At 45.4% G+C, this 15,611-nt stretch overlaps 1 pseudogene; it reads right to left on the bottom strand.

Moving 5' to 3' along the window:
• LOC130849006 (ADAMTS-like protein 3) overlaps nt 1-15,369 on the bottom strand; it is a 31,452-nt pseudogene extending 16,083 nt beyond the window's left edge.
• Between the last annotated feature and the right edge of the window lie 242 nt (nt 15,370-15,611).

Genomic DNA, 15,611 nt, shown 5'->3' with positions numbered 1-15,611 from the left:
ACTCTGGCATTGGGTCCCAGAATGCTGTGTTTTAACAAGTCCTTCAGCTGATCCCAATACACTCTCAAGTTGGAGAGCCACTGATGTAGAAAAATCACAAGTCATATATTGCAACCTTTTAATTTCACATGGGCAAAATTTACACTATTTTAAATAAGTAAAACATAACCTACAGGTGAGTAATACTCCCTAAAATACATTTTACATTAAAATGATCAAAGACAATATATCATCTGCAGGAACAAAAGCACAGAAGAAAAAGATTATATTTATTGAGAGAGGTCGTGGCACATCCTCGAACTAGCGGTTCGGGAAGCAGGTGTGGCTTACCTGACAGATGCCGCTGACACACATGTCCAAGGAGTCAGCATTGCAACAAGTTCCATCCAGGACCTCGGCGCCAGCTCCACAACCAAGTTTTGTCCCTGTGAGTGACACTTCAGCACGCAGGAGGCAGCAGGATCGTTGTACTGCGGAAGCCACTCATAATAACGCCCCTCTTCCTGGACATCACTGTAGGCTGAACACTGCTGGGCTCTGAAGTCCTCCACATCTGGAGGGCAGTCCTGGAGGCAGAGAAAACAGGCCACATGCACGTCACCCAGTGAGATGGGCCAGCAGAAGGCTGAACAAGTTTACCTGCGTCCCAGGAGAGCAGACCCCACTTGCTTCTCTCCTGCATGTCACTTAATTTTTCACTTTTTTTTTCAATTCAAAACAGAATCTATCATGTGGAATTCTACTGGTACCTCTCTGATAATAGAGGGAAATCACCTCATTTATTAGGATTATTCTTCTGCCCAGGAAGTTCTTTCCCAGTTAATTAAAGCTTACCATATTTAAAGGCCAAGTTTGGCTCTATTTTAACCAGCCTGGATATAAATTTTCAAATGCATTACAAAACCTCCTTCGTTCTGAGACAAGGGAAAATGGAATGTTTTTGGTTTTTCCCAGGTGACCCCAGGTCTTCATAGGGAATGTTAATTATCATCCATGCCTTTAGAAGCCATTTCAAAGTAAAGGATTATTAGCCATTATTTTAACTGGCCCCAAACTGCTGTGTTATGTGGGGACTTGTGTTTGTTTCATTGTTTTTGTCATTGTTGTTTAGTTCATCGCCTTTCCCTGCTCGCTGTCAGGCTCGCAGCCATCGCTCTTTACTGGTACCCAGTGCCTGCCTTCAACTGCCTCTAGAACAGAAAGAGATAATGTAGCTTTTTCAAATTCCGTCTACAATAAATTCCAAGTTAACACCCCAAGGAGCTTGCATAATAATAGTACAGAGTGTTTGTACAAGTCTTGATGACTCAAGGATCCTTTGATTTAATTACTAATCAATCTCATCAGATATTTCCTAAGCAAGATGATCGATGACAAAACGTTACTTTACTCTTCAAAACTGAACACAAACGTCCCAATTAATGGGAATGAATGAACTGTATACAAGTTTCCCAATTAAAGAAAGTAGATACAGAAAGGCAATACATTTTGTTTTTTCTTATTGCAAAAGAAATAATTGTTCATTGTAAAAATTTTGGGAATAGTTTCTATTCAAAAAAAGAATAACAAAGATTTTTATACATAAATCTTTGCACAAATTTTTGATTATTTCCCAAGGACACGTTTCTGGAAATAAAATTTCTGAGAAAAAGGGTGTGTGTTTCATTCACTTTGCAAAATATTACCACACTGCCCTCCAAGAAGGTCTGATTATTATCACCAGGCCACATACGTTCCCTTTTCTCAGTACCTCTTCTCAGTTTGGATATTATAATTTTCTAAAACTTTTTCCAATCATAAGTGTTACACAGAATTTCAACATTTTAATTTGCATCTCCTTCTTATTGTTTAGCTTTGATATCTTTTTATGCATATTTGCTTTTTGTATTCTTCAAAAATTTCATTTCCTGTCCTTCATTTATCTATTGAAATGTTTGTTTTCATTTTTTTAACAGATGAATTTATTAAATTTCATAGTGACATTATCAACTCTTTGCCATTTGTATTGGAAATATTTTCACCATTTAATTTTGGTTTTAGTGCTTTGTAAAGTAAAGAAGTTTAAAATTTTTATGTAGTCAGCTCTATTCATATCTCCTTTTAAGGTTTCTTTCTTTGCTAATGAGATATACTTTTCCCACCCTGCCCTGAAAAACAGATACTTAAACGTACTTTTTTAGTTCCTTTATACTTTAGCAATTATGTTTAATTCTTTATTACATTTGGAATTTATTTGGATCTATCCGGTAAGGTAAAAATCTAACTTTATTTTTATGCAAATAGTTATTAGCAAATTATCAGCCATAATTTTAAAATACAATTTCTTCCATTTATCTCCTTTTTGCTACGTGATTTTGGTATTTTACTCTGATTATGCTTTTGGCCTCTATAAAGTGTCTCTAATCCTTTTTGCAAATAGGTAGGGAATAAATAAAATATAATTAATAAACTTTCCCCTGGAATTAGTCGTATTACTTTGCTGTGAATCATTCCAAAATCTTATATTGCATCCACATTTTTCTTTGTTTTTATGAGATTAACCCTTAACCTAGGTCACACCTATAGAAGAATCAAATTGAAGAAGGTTAAAACTGGATGATGTTTCTGTCTTGGCATAAGGACTATGTCTTTCATCTAGCCATAGAGAAGACCATCAGTGACAAAATTCTATCACCTCCTCTGTCCTCAACCACAGCCAATGTTCCCTGTCTGTATCTGACTATGAAACCCAAACCAGAGAGTACAAGAGAGCAGGGTAAAAACAACTTCCCTTGCATTAGACTTACTTAGCATCCTAAGCATGCACTAGGAAATGCAAGCACTGTCTGACTCTTGAATGTCTTATACCCCCCAAACCAATGAAGTTTTGCAAAATCAACTATGGTTAATAAACAGAAGACCACCTAGGAAGCCGCCTAAACTGAGCCCTTGATGAAAGGGTGGCAGCCAGGGAAGCACAGAATAAGAGGAGGAGGAGGAGAGAAATTAGGAGGAAGAAGAGGAAAAAAAGGGGAAGAGATGGGGAAGGGAAAGAGGGAGAGTGATGGGGAGAGGGAGTAAAGCATAGCAGATCACCACCACCACCCATTCAAGGACCATTCTGAAGACAGGGGTCTCCTTTCCTCCCTAAAGCCATGAGAACATACAGACCTGTATGGACAACTTAGGGAGAGAAGCCAAGTCAGGGAGATTATCTAAACCCAGTATTTTTATGCAAGAGAGACAGACCATCACCGAAGAGATGATTTATAATAATAGGACTGGACAAAGCTTTAGTTTGGATTAGATATTTAATTCCCTCCTAGATAACCCATGAGTAGAGACTCAGGAGAAATACAATTTTTGTATAAGCAATTTTGAACATTTTCTTTTATCTTCATATCCATGTTATAGCATGAGTTAAGTTTTGCCATCCTCTTATATAACAAATGCGAAACTTTCTAGCATAAAAATAAATCTTTGGAGGTGGCCACTATCAGCTAGAACAAGCAAATGATGCATCATGAAGAAATAACACTTCAGAAGGGACCTAAAGGATGATGTGATGCGAGTAGGACAAGACATATGAAACGACATAAGCAAGAGAAACAGAAGAAGTAAATTCAGTATTTATGAGGGCACAGCCTAGCCCAGCCAGGGTGAAAATTATTGAGTAGAATAAGATACAAATCTTACCAACTTCTGGAGGTCCTGAAATGCAAATGAGGGGAATTAAAAGCAATAGGGATCCACAGAGGGGAGTGACATTAAAAAGGGATAGAATAGGTGGCATTTTAGAAGGGCCAATATGGTAGCAGGTTGGAGTTCTGGAGATATGAGAGCAAGAGGCCCTTGCCCAGAGTAGGAGCAATGGCATGGAAAAAAACAGAAACAAAAAAACACCTCTAAGAGAAAACTGTCAGAAATTAGCCATTCATAGAATCCAGAGTATAAGGAATCTTTCAAGGGTCACATCAAATGTCACCTCTCCTGGAAGGCTGTCAGGGAGCCCAGGGACCCCATTGTGCAGAATTAGCCAGGCCTCCCTCTGTGCTCATACAAAACGTGTTTATGCTACAAAAGTACTCTTACCAAATTATAGTATATTTATTTTTTAAAATACATTCCCTTTGCTCTCCTCCAGCTTTACCTTTAATCCCATAAACCCTGGTATAAAAACAGATGAGCAGTGAGTGAATCAGGTACTGGGCCTCCTTGCTGACACACATGACTACCCTGGGCACTTCTTCACTTGCTTTATACACCCCTAATAAGATAATTCTTTCCTGAGGCCTCGGGGGCCCAGCCCTGGCTGCAAGCGTCCATGGTGAGTGCTGATCGGAGGGTCGTGTCTGAAGCTGATGGTTACCTGGAGCCCCTCTACTGCACACAGGCATGTTCCGTTCCCCAATCTCACTGGCCCTTCAGCCCAAAGCCCCATCTCTCCTGAAAGAATGAACCCAGAGAGAGCTGCTGAACACATGCCTGATTTCTCAGGGAGGGAAATGTGGTCCTCGTTTCGTGGTTGTGCCTCCCACGCTGCCACGTGAAGCATGGGTTCCTGCACACCAGGAGTGGAATTTCTTTGTCTGTGAGCTCTGAATGCATGTCCCTAACACAATCAGACTTCATAACAAAAGAACTTTCGATCGTTCCTTGAGGCCCAGAACCTACTTTTTTCCCAGGTGTCTTCCACTGACCTGGACAGAGGTCAGAAATGTAGCTGTCAGGGTGGTTAAGCCAGACCTTCCGTGAGCTGGGGATCCCTCCAGCTGGGCTGCTGGAGCGGAAAGCCTAGGGACATGGAGGACCTCATTTCTGGGACTTCCCCTCTGTTGCCTCTGCCTTCAGCTCCTTCCCTGCCCTTTGTCCCTGGCCAGCTGTGAATATTCAGAAGGTCCTTCCTACTGCTCCCGGAGTTGGAGTTTCCATAATGGTATCAGAAAATGTAATGTTCCTCCAATTACCTCTGCAATTCATGTGCTCCTGGGCCATTAGAAGTGACCTTGTTTGAGCTGCTGCTGTCTGAGTATCATTGCATTATCTGACAAAGCTTGAGACCTCTTCGCACTTCTTTCCAAGAAGCACAATGGTGTCGCAGAGTGATCAAGAGCAACACTTCCAGGGAGGCTGGAACCTGACTGCCTGGGGTTGAATGCAGCTCTGTGACCCGGTGCGGGTTACCTAGGTTTCCTTCTCTGTAAAAGTCGAGATGAAAATAACACCTGCTTCGTAGGGATTATGAGGATCAAATTTATTTACTCACGAAAAGGCGCTCAGGCACTGCCTAGCATTTAAGAAGCACTTAATAAGCCTGAGCTATTATCATTGCTATTATTACTATTTTGATCTTGGTTAGGAGTTAGAAAGCTGATACACATGTGACAAACTCCATGGTTCTGACGCGGAGAGTGTGAGCCTTAAAATAACCACGCGGGAGAACAGAAGTATGAGCAACCTCGGGAACAGGACTGATGTCAGGTCGCCGGGGCTCACCAGCAGCGGCGGTGACTTCTGCTTCTCCATACAGCACACTTCCCTTTGTGGCCACGGAAGGTGACATCCCTTGGATGGAAATGGAGATCTCGCAGTCCCATCAGATGGGGTGCTCAGGTCCCTAGAAGCATAGGTGTGGGCATCTTTGAATCATGAAGCAAGTTTCCCTCAAAAGAGTGCCTGACCTGGGAATCACTAAAGGCAGCTTCCTTCAAAAGAGTGGGGGACGAGCCCCATCTCCAGGGAAAGGGGAGCCACTGACTAGTAACCAAGCATGGCCCGTCTTCAGGACACCGGAAGGCAGGGGGAAACGGCAGCAGGGCTCACAATTCAGTTCCCTCTCCACTTGAGATGGGCTGCAGAGGCATTCCCACTCCTGCTCTCTGGAATCCTTGGGGTGATAGAGACATGGAGACCTCAAGAGGGTTATTCTCAACCCCTAATTAATACAGCAGGAAGCATCTCAAGTAAGTAATTACATGGAAAAACAACAACAAAATGTGACCACATCCGTACCGAGTTCATTGTGGTTACTTCCACTTACTGTACTTGATGCCTTGCAATGTCTCTATGTTACATTCCCAGGAATATACCCGTATACTCACTCCTGTATAGGAACAGACTTCTTGCAGATCATCAACAACACTGCAGCTGGGGCTGCCTTTACCCACGTCAGGTCTTCAGTAGGGCCTGAGTATCACAGCTACAGACACTTGGCACATGGAGATGGAGGGGTGCCCTGACCACTACAGACATGAAAGACCTGCAACAGGGCTCCCTTAGCTCCCTGTAAGGAATTTTGTGGGAAACTCTGCATTTGCAATGGCAAGCACAGAAATGAATGTCATTTTCTTATAAAATCTCTCTAAGGACTCTCTTAGGACCCCAACTCTGAGAAATAGAGAAGGCTGATATTTACCTTGCTGTCCTCCCCCACTAGCTCCCACCTCCTAAGCATCTGTTTCTCAGCAGCCTAGAGATGGTAAAGGTTTCTGCACACTCCTCTGAGGGGCCATCACTTAGAGACCATGGGTACTGCCAAGACCCTCCCAGCCTCAGGGGCATCAGATCTGCTCTCAAATGCACTGAAGTTCTAACCATGGCAACTAATACCCGACAATTTTAGCAGATTACATTTTATCTCTACATAGCACGGCACAACATTCCTAGACCTTTGTAACACTTGTGTTGAAGAGAGTTGCCTTTTTGGAATTAGCTAGTCTCTCCCTCTCTGTCTCTGTCTCTGTCTCTCTCACACACACACAGAAACCCTACAATGAAATCTCAGAATGTGCTATCTTGATCTAGACATTTAAAATGAATTCCCCTAGAGGGCTTCCCAGAGTACTGCTTGATGGCACACTGTTGTGAAATTTATCCTGGAGTGACTGCGAGGAATGTGCCAGAGCACTGTCTGAGAAGACGAGCTGTCCCACCGTGTTAATCAAAATAATGCACCCTCCCCAAAGATGGTCACAGCCTAATCCCTGGGACCTGCGCATAGGCTGCCTTATGTGGTGAGATGCACTTTGCCCAAAGCATCCTGTGACAAAGGCTAAGGACCCTGAGACGGGGAGAATCCTGGATTATCCAGGTGGGTGAACCTCGCTCAGGTGCGATCACAGGCAGATGCAACTACATAAAAATGGACAGAGAGATGTAGTGTTGCTGGCCTTGAAGACGGAGAAAGGGGACACAAGCCAAGGAATGTGGGCAGCCTCTAGAAGCTGGAAAAGACAAAGAGATGGATTCTTCCCTAGAGACTCCAGAAGGAACACAGCCCTGCCCACACAATTTCATTCCAGTGAGACGAGCATCAGACTCCTGACCTCCAGAACTGTAAGATAATAAACCTGTGTTGCTGGAAGCCAAGTCTGTGGTAATGTGTGACAGCAGCAATTGAAAAATCATATGCACCCAGGCCAAAGGCTGTAGATCAAAACATCTTGTGTGTAAAACCCTGCTAATCCATCCACATGCTGGAGTAAAAATGAATGTCAGGGGACTTCCCTGGCGGTTCAGTGGTTAAGACTCCCCGTTTCCAGTGCAGGCGGCACAGGTTCAATCCCTGATCTGGGAATTAAGATCCACACACCATGCAGGGTGGCCAAAAATACATGAAGTTAATTACTTAATTTCATTTTTCATTTCATTTAAAAAAAAGAATGAATGCTAGACTCTGCTCATACCTAAATGCCAGCCTGGGGTCTGTGTTCAGTCAGTCTCCCTCCTTCATCCCCACCTGGATTCCAGCTCATTTCCTTTTGTGACCCCCATACACGTGTTTCTCAAGTCCCCAAGTCCATCCTGTCATAGGATATGTGAAACCTATTTGCTTTGTCTCCCAAAATCCCTCCTAGGACATAGTGGACACACATCTAGCTACCTCTGGGCTGGGTGATATTGAGCTCTGAGTGCCCAATAAATAAGCACCCATTTTTCCCACGCAAGTGTGAGAGGAAAACATTTCTGCTTCGCCACTAACTCAAACAGACTGAAAACCTGGCCTGAGGTCCATGGACAAGAGGTCTTGCTAACACTGCCTATTCTCCACTCCCAAGGCTAGAGCTTGAGGCTGCCCACCGAGGAAGAGTTTGGGTCAGCAGAACAGAAATGTTTACCCAGGACCGCTCACTCACATTGGCCCAGGACAGAGAAGGAAGAGAGGGACAGTCCCCCAGCAAGCAAAATATTTAAAATAAACGAGTTATAGCTACTTGAGAAAAATGGATTTGAAAAACCCCTAAATCTCACTTCGAGCTCCAGATTTTCAGAATTTCCTTTGAATTCCTCTCATTTCGATTCAGGTATATATCACTAACAAAGGAAAGGTTTTGTGTGGAAAACATGACTGGTGCTTTTTGACGTTTATTTTGCACCGCACATTTGTATGTTTGAATTTTATCTTTTGCTTGTGTTGATCACTGTAGAATGAGGGTAAGGTTTACAAACCCTTCCCCAGGTGTGATTTCTTGAGTCACCTACAGCACTCCTTAACACATTTTACAGGGGGCACAACAGGTGTTCTGGAGCAGGAGAAACAGCACAAGAGAAATTCAAGTCTGTACTCTTCTGAAATGGCCTTTGGAAAATAACTTCACCTCCCTCAGCACCAGTCCCCTCATTTGCCACACCTGATAAGCCAACATCTTGGAGATCATAGTGAGGGCCTGGGGAAATCTGAACTTTGAAGGCATTTACAAGTATTATGTATTGTTTCTATGAACTCAGAAATTATTAAATGTCTACCAAATTAGACCATACTTGTGAAGTGGCCTAAAAAGGTAGTATAAATGGAAGGCATGAGATACACAAAACCTGTTGTCAATTAAACAAACATTCAAATTTTCCACAAAGAGTACCAATAGACCATTAGCTTTACGGTACATAATATTTTAACTTAAAACAAGAACATATTTTATGGGATTATATATTTTATTACAGAACTTACATGATCGCTGCATGTCTTGTATCGAATATGCTGCCCTTCACAATTTCTGAGGGAAAAAAGAAAATAAGGATTTCATGGAAGTTGCAAGCAGCAAAAAAAAAAAAAGTGAAAAGGTACTCACAAAACTTTTATTATGGCACATTACCTCAAAGATTCAAACTTTAAATTCTAAGAAATAACTTTCAAGGATCAGGAGGCCAAAAAGTCTCATGGAAGTGTCATGTTAAATAGTGAACTCTTCAGTTGAATAATGTAATATTATTATTATTATTATACTTAAGCACAGTTTTTACCCCAAGGTCCATATAACCACTGAAATTAATGTATAGTGTGTATGTGCGTATAATGTGTGCATATATTTTTTTTCAATGAAAAATAAGGGAAAGCTATAGGTAGAAACATTTGCGTAGCATGTCCCTGTAGGGGAATTGCTCTTCCTCACTTGGCTGAGGTCACCAAGTTAGCTGGGCCTTCTATAACCTCCCTCTCTAATCAATACAACTGTCTCTGTCAGAAATTTGCCTGAGGCAATGCTTATATTTTACCTCAGCCACTGGCCTTACTCAACGAATGCTACAAAATAGTGTTGGGGAGGCTTTCTTAGGATACCAATCCCATAGGGTCTGAAGTCATATACGTAGATGCGTATAAGCTAGAGAATCCTCCAGGGATGACCACCACACACACTTCCTTCCCTCCAACCACTTGCTCTGGGACCCTGGCTCCACTCACTTTCCAGGCAAACTTTCCTTTCCGATGTTTGTAATTCCATCTGGCAGGTCCTTTCCTCTGTGCAGTGCTTGCTGTTCTATATTTTACATTAACTCCTTAAAGATAACTCATCTGTAAATGGCATCTTTCCCAATTTTCCCACGGAGCTATGTGTTTACCCTTTATGCATCCCAGGTCAATTCAATGGCAGATTTGGAGCAACAAAGCTAAACACAGGTGGAACTCACCATCTTGAATTAAAAGCCAATCATGACTATGCCATTTGTTTTAGAACAGTTAGTCCTGGAATAATCGAACTTTTAGAAAGTGGATCCAAAGAGATCATCTTTTGCTGGTGTGATTTAAATATGAGACTATATGAAATGATTGAACAAGTCTTTTTAACAACATACAACTCATTGCACATACTGTCTGACGATTCTATTTTATCAACTACAAAAAGAGTAAGTGAAAACTAATAATGTGCCAACAAGTATAAAAGAGGAAAAGCAATCATTAAAAATCCCATCATCAATAATTAGTGATGTTGAGCATCTTTCCATGTGCCTCTTGGCAACCTATATGTCCATCGACAGACAAATGGATAAAGAAGATGTGGTACACATAAACAATGGCATATTACTCAACCATAAAAAGGAACACAGTTGGGTCCTATGGAGAGGCATGGATGGACCTAGAGATTGTCATACAGAGTGAAGTCAGAAAGAGAAAAACAAATATCATATACTAACGCATATATGTGGAATCTACAAAAATGGTACAGATTAAGTGGTTTTCAAGGCAGAAACAGAGACACAGATGTAGGGAACAAACGTATGGGCACCAAGGGGGGAAGTGGGGTGGTGGCATGATTCGGGAGATTGAGATGGACATATATTCACTAATATGTATAAACTAGAAAACTAATGAGAACCTGCTGTACAGCACAAGGAACTCCACTTCACTGTACAGTAGGAACACAACACTGTAAAACAACTATACCCCAATAAAAAAGCAATCCCATCATCAGACCTTTACCCTTAACATTCTGGCATTTCATCTTCAGTGTTTCTGCCCTGATTTATTTACAGATGTGAAATCATACAATTCAACTTTGTATTCATTTTAATCTAATAACCATTTTCCCATTTTATTAATTCCTTGGAAAAAATTGTTTAATGACTACATAATAGCCCATGATATAGACATTATGTTAATTGTTTTGAATTTGAATGTTTTAAATTATAGTAAAATACACATAAAATTTACCACCCTAACCATTTTTAAGTACACTATTCAGGATCATGAGTATATTCACATTGTTGTGCAGACATTACATTTTGTGGGTATTTATGCTGCCTCTTCTTTTTCCCTCCTTTTAAAATTTACACACAGTAAAATTCACTTTGGGGGGGTGCACAATTTTATGGGCTTTGACAAACCCATACAGTTGTGTAAGCAAGACCACCCTCAACATGTGACACATCTCCATCACCCAGTAAATGCCCTCAGGTTGCCCCCCTGCAGCCCACTTCTCTCCACCATCAGTCCCTGGCAACCACGCAGCCGTTTTCTGCCCCATTAATTTTGCCTTTTGCAAAACGTCATGTAAATGGGATCATACAGTGTGTAGTTTTTTGAGACTGACTCCTTTCATTTTTGTTCACATTTAGGATACATACCTAGAAATGGATAAGAAACGCCATTCCTTTTATCTCATGACTTCTTCATGGATGCGTTTTAAACTCTTGGTTGGCTAAGTATTATTTGATTGGTGGTTTTTTCAAGAAGGGTAAATGTCTCCCATATTACTGAACATCATACCTCAAATAGTAAAGGCAACGAAGAAGATATGATTTTTTTCATGACCCTTTTTCCTCAAAATTGTAGACAAGCTTCACATTTAGACTCGCAGAAGTCTGATTTTTATTCTTTTGTACATGTGTTTATTTTTTCTGCCTGGAAGCTTATATTGTTTTGCTTTTAGTATTTGAAATAAAAATTGTAGCCACGGTGTACCTAGTTGTGTGTTTAGTTTCACTGATTTGGACTGAAAAAATAGTTGGCCTTTTGACTGCAACACTCAAGGTCTTTACATGCTGCATATTATTCTTATAATTTTAATTACTGCTCTTGTTCGAGAATATCTATAATTCTTAAACTAGAGTTCCCTTTCTCTGCTCCTATTATTTCCTTATTGAGCTATGACTTTCTCTAACATACATCTCATTTATTTGACCTTCTCTTATACTTCCAAGAAATCTCCTACAGATATCCCTCCGACATGACTGATTTTCTTTTTCCCGCAGTGATTATTTTGTATTTTATTATCTGATACACTTTTTTTTTTTTGGCAGTCCCATGAGGCTTGCAGGATCTCTGTTGCCTGACCAGGGATTGAACCCAGGCCCTGGCAGTGAAAGGGAAAGCCTGGAATCCTAACCACTAGGCCACCAGGGAACTCCCTGATACACTTTTTGATACTGCTCTTTCTTTCTTGGCAATCCTTCTTAAACTCCCCATTCTTCAGCCACATCTCACACCATCCTCACCTTACTTTCTGTTCCAACTGCAGCACGTACCTCATTCTCTTCATATCTATTTTTTGGTTTTTTTTTTGGGCACATGGGCTTAGATGCTCCGCTGCATGTGGGATCTTCCTGGAGCTGGGATCGAACCCGTGACCTCTGCATTGGCAGGCAGATTCTTAACCACTGCGCCACCTAGGAAGCCCATCTTCATATCTATTTTACGTGAGGTGCAGTCCCCAATGGTATTTAGAAAGCATACTGGAGAAAGACATTTTGGAGTGAAAAGAACAGCACTATGGCTGCCTCCAAAAGCATTAACTAAATGATAATAAAACTTTTGAACCAGAATACAGACCAAGTGTCCAAATAGTTACCTCTTTTTAATATATTTCTCTTGACTTAGCATTTAGAACGTCTTCGTAGATTATCGCAATAGGTTGACCCAGTCAGTATTTTCTAACACTGTATGTTTCCATGTTTGTGACTCATCAGAGGTATAGCACTTTGAAATTTATTAAACTCTCAGCCAGGCTACTGTGGGAAGACATTCAGGAGCCTTTCTGAAACCTTGAAAATGTTAAAGTATGTGGGCCGAGCGATGGGATTCAGAATGTCCTGCTTGAGCAGTGGAGGAGCTGAGAGTGCGGGGCGTGGAGATTAATATCACCCTGTTTGGCCCTGAAGGATGGCTGGTTAGCCAAAGACGGGTAAGATTCCTCAGAGGAGGAACAACCTAAGACAGGCACAGCCGCAGAGGCGCCAACAGGGGTGGTGCATAGAGCCTTCCTTATATCACCCTGTTTGGCCCTGGAGGATGACTGGTTAGCCAGAGATGGGTAAGATTCCTCAAGGGAGGAGCAACCTAAGACAGGCACAGTGGCAGAGGGGTGGGGCACAGACCCCCCCCCCCAATATGTGAGAGAGATCTCCTGCCCCCAGGGCTGTTTTGCTCTCCAGGCCCAGCTCAAATCCACACCTGCTCAACTCGGACCCAGGAAGTAAACAAAGATAATTGCCTCAGTCATGTGAGGCCTTTGATTGTTTCTGGGTGTAACCTGAGAATGTTAGCGGAAGAACTCAATAAAAGCAACCTGGGATGAGTCAGCAGGGCTCTTGATCCGAGAGGTCTTGAGCCCCCCCCCCCCCACTTTTCTCTTCAGTCTGTGTCTGTGTCTTCTTCAAGCTTGCGGCACCTGTCACTCACCTCAAGTCGCCGAGTTGGTCTCGGCAGGCCACATTAAATTTTAAACATTCCAGAAGCATCAAACTGGGAATCTGGCAAGAAAAATTTATTAGGGTAGAGAAGTCTCTCTCTTGTTCCAAAGGATAGGACTCCATTCTCCTGGAAAAAACAACAGCTATGCCATAGACAAGGTGAGTTACATACACGACTTATTTCATTGTGCTTACTACGTGTGCATAAAAGAAGAAAATAAGTACAGAAAAAGTGAAAGGGTAAGATGAAGTACTCTGCTTTTTTTTGGAAAAGCCCCAACTAAGGAAAGCAGCAAATAGGTTAGGGAAGTGATAACCAAAATCTTCTTGTATCATGCTGACTATAACCCTAAAAAGCTTTTCATTCTAATTTCAAGGGGGCAGGCAACTTAAAAACACATGGCTGAAGAGAGTATTGGAATTGAGCTAAATACCAGAATGGGAAAACTGTGGACACTTAGAAAGAATGACATTTTCTTTAAGAGGGTATTAGAGGGAGGGCCCCAGCCCTCAAACTGTCGGGAAGAACTTTTCTTTCCGCAGGGAATGTGCAGAAATGGGTTGGCAGCCGGCGCACAGACTGGAAGGCGGCGGTGCCCTGGAAACGGGGACCCGCGCCGCCCCCACCGCGCCTGCCGCCCTTAGAAAAAGACGCAGGCGGTGCGGCCCCCTCCCGGCCCTCCGGCGGGCGCCGCCCGCCGCCGACACGCGGCCCGGGCAGATGCGGAGCCCGTCCCGCGGGGAAGGCGGGCGAGGAGCCGGGCGAGATTCGGGGTCCGGGACCGGCAGGCTCCACGAGCCCCCGAGGCGGCAGCGCGGCGGAGGAGCCCCCCCTCCCCCCCCCGCCCTTGGCTGGACCCGCACCCCGGACTCTGTGGGCCTCGGGAGGGGGAGGGGACCACGGCGGGGGCGCCGGGGGCGGGGGCGGCGGGGAGAACCGAGGGCCGATCCCCCGAAGGAGGGGGAGCCGGGGCGGGGCGAGTCGAGCTCGGGGGAGGGAGCCCCGGAGGGGGAGCGGGAGCGCCGGGAGTGGGGGCAGGGCTCGGTCCCCCTTAGGGGTGGGGACCCCGAAGGACGAGCCTCCCCCCCCCAGCCGGAGGAAACGGGGGCCGAGCGGGAGTCAGAGCGCGGGGCGCGGGGACTGGGGTGAAGCCGGGGGCGCGCGGAGCAGATTCCCCGTCCGAGGGGGCCACGAGCCCCTCCGGGAGGGTTGGGGGGTTCCTCCGAGAAGCGGGGGCGCGGGGCGGAGGCGACTCGGACCAGGTCCCCGCGGACGGGGAAGGGGTAGCCAGGCCGGCGGGGAGGGGCCGGGAGGCGCAGACAGGATCCCGGGCTACGCGAGGTGGGTGGGGGAGGGTGGATGCGGCGACCCGGGGGCAGGGGCGCCAGGAGGACGCGGACACCTGCGGGAGGAACGCGGAGAGTAGAGCGGACGAGGAGAACCCGGCGCGGGCCGAGCGGGGGGCGGGGCTGGATGCCGGGGGACGACGAGGGACAGCGGGGGGGGGGGGGGGGCCAGGGCGGCGCTCGGCCGGCGAGACTCCGGCTGCAGGGGCGCAGGGTCGGTGTAGGGTTGTGGGGGCTATGGGGCGCAGCTCTCACTCACCTCTGGGTGGAAAACGGAAAGCGGCACAGGAGGCGGAGTCCGTGTTCAACGTGGGGGTGGCCACCACGGGAGTGCAGGGGCCGGGGTGCGGGCGCCGGCCGTTGGGGGCCGGGGGCGGCTCAGGACGAGGGCTGAGCCGGGAGGGGTCGCCCAGACTGGAGGTGACGGGGGCTCGGTGTGTCGCGAAGCGCGACTCCACAGCCGAGCACAGTGGTCCATGCAGCGCCTGCCACCAGCGCGACTGCAGAGGTGGGAGAGTGGCTACTGGCGGGGCTGCGGCGGGCAGACACCCAACGCCTCCCCGACCTGACGACCAGTTGGGCCCGTGTCTCGGGAGGGAGAGCGAGAGAGCTGCGCGGGCTGTCGGGAAATGTAGTCTGGGGGCGATGGGAAACCGCCAGCGAGGGGGCGGGGCAGGCGCGGGGTGTTGTGGGAGACGTAGTCCAGACTCCGCCGCTGAGGCACACAAAGGCCCCCTCAAGGACTCCAACCCCCAGAGAGCTCCTGCTGCCGCTGCCTGGTATACGGAGGCGGTGGCTCTGGGACCTCATACCCCCGGAGCGGGGGAGATGCGGGGGCTCCCGCCTGCTCCGCGGTGGGGGAAGGGCGGCTCGAGCGGTGG

This window comes from Hippopotamus amphibius, chromosome 1, assembly GCF_030028045.1.
Source record: "Hippopotamus amphibius kiboko isolate mHipAmp2 chromosome 1, mHipAmp2.hap2, whole genome shotgun sequence".
NCBI classification, from domain to species: domain Eukaryota; kingdom Metazoa; phylum Chordata; class Mammalia; order Artiodactyla; family Hippopotamidae; genus Hippopotamus; species Hippopotamus amphibius.
The sequence above is the reverse complement of the archived record's forward strand: the minus strand, read 5'-3'. Positions and strand labels throughout refer to the sequence as shown.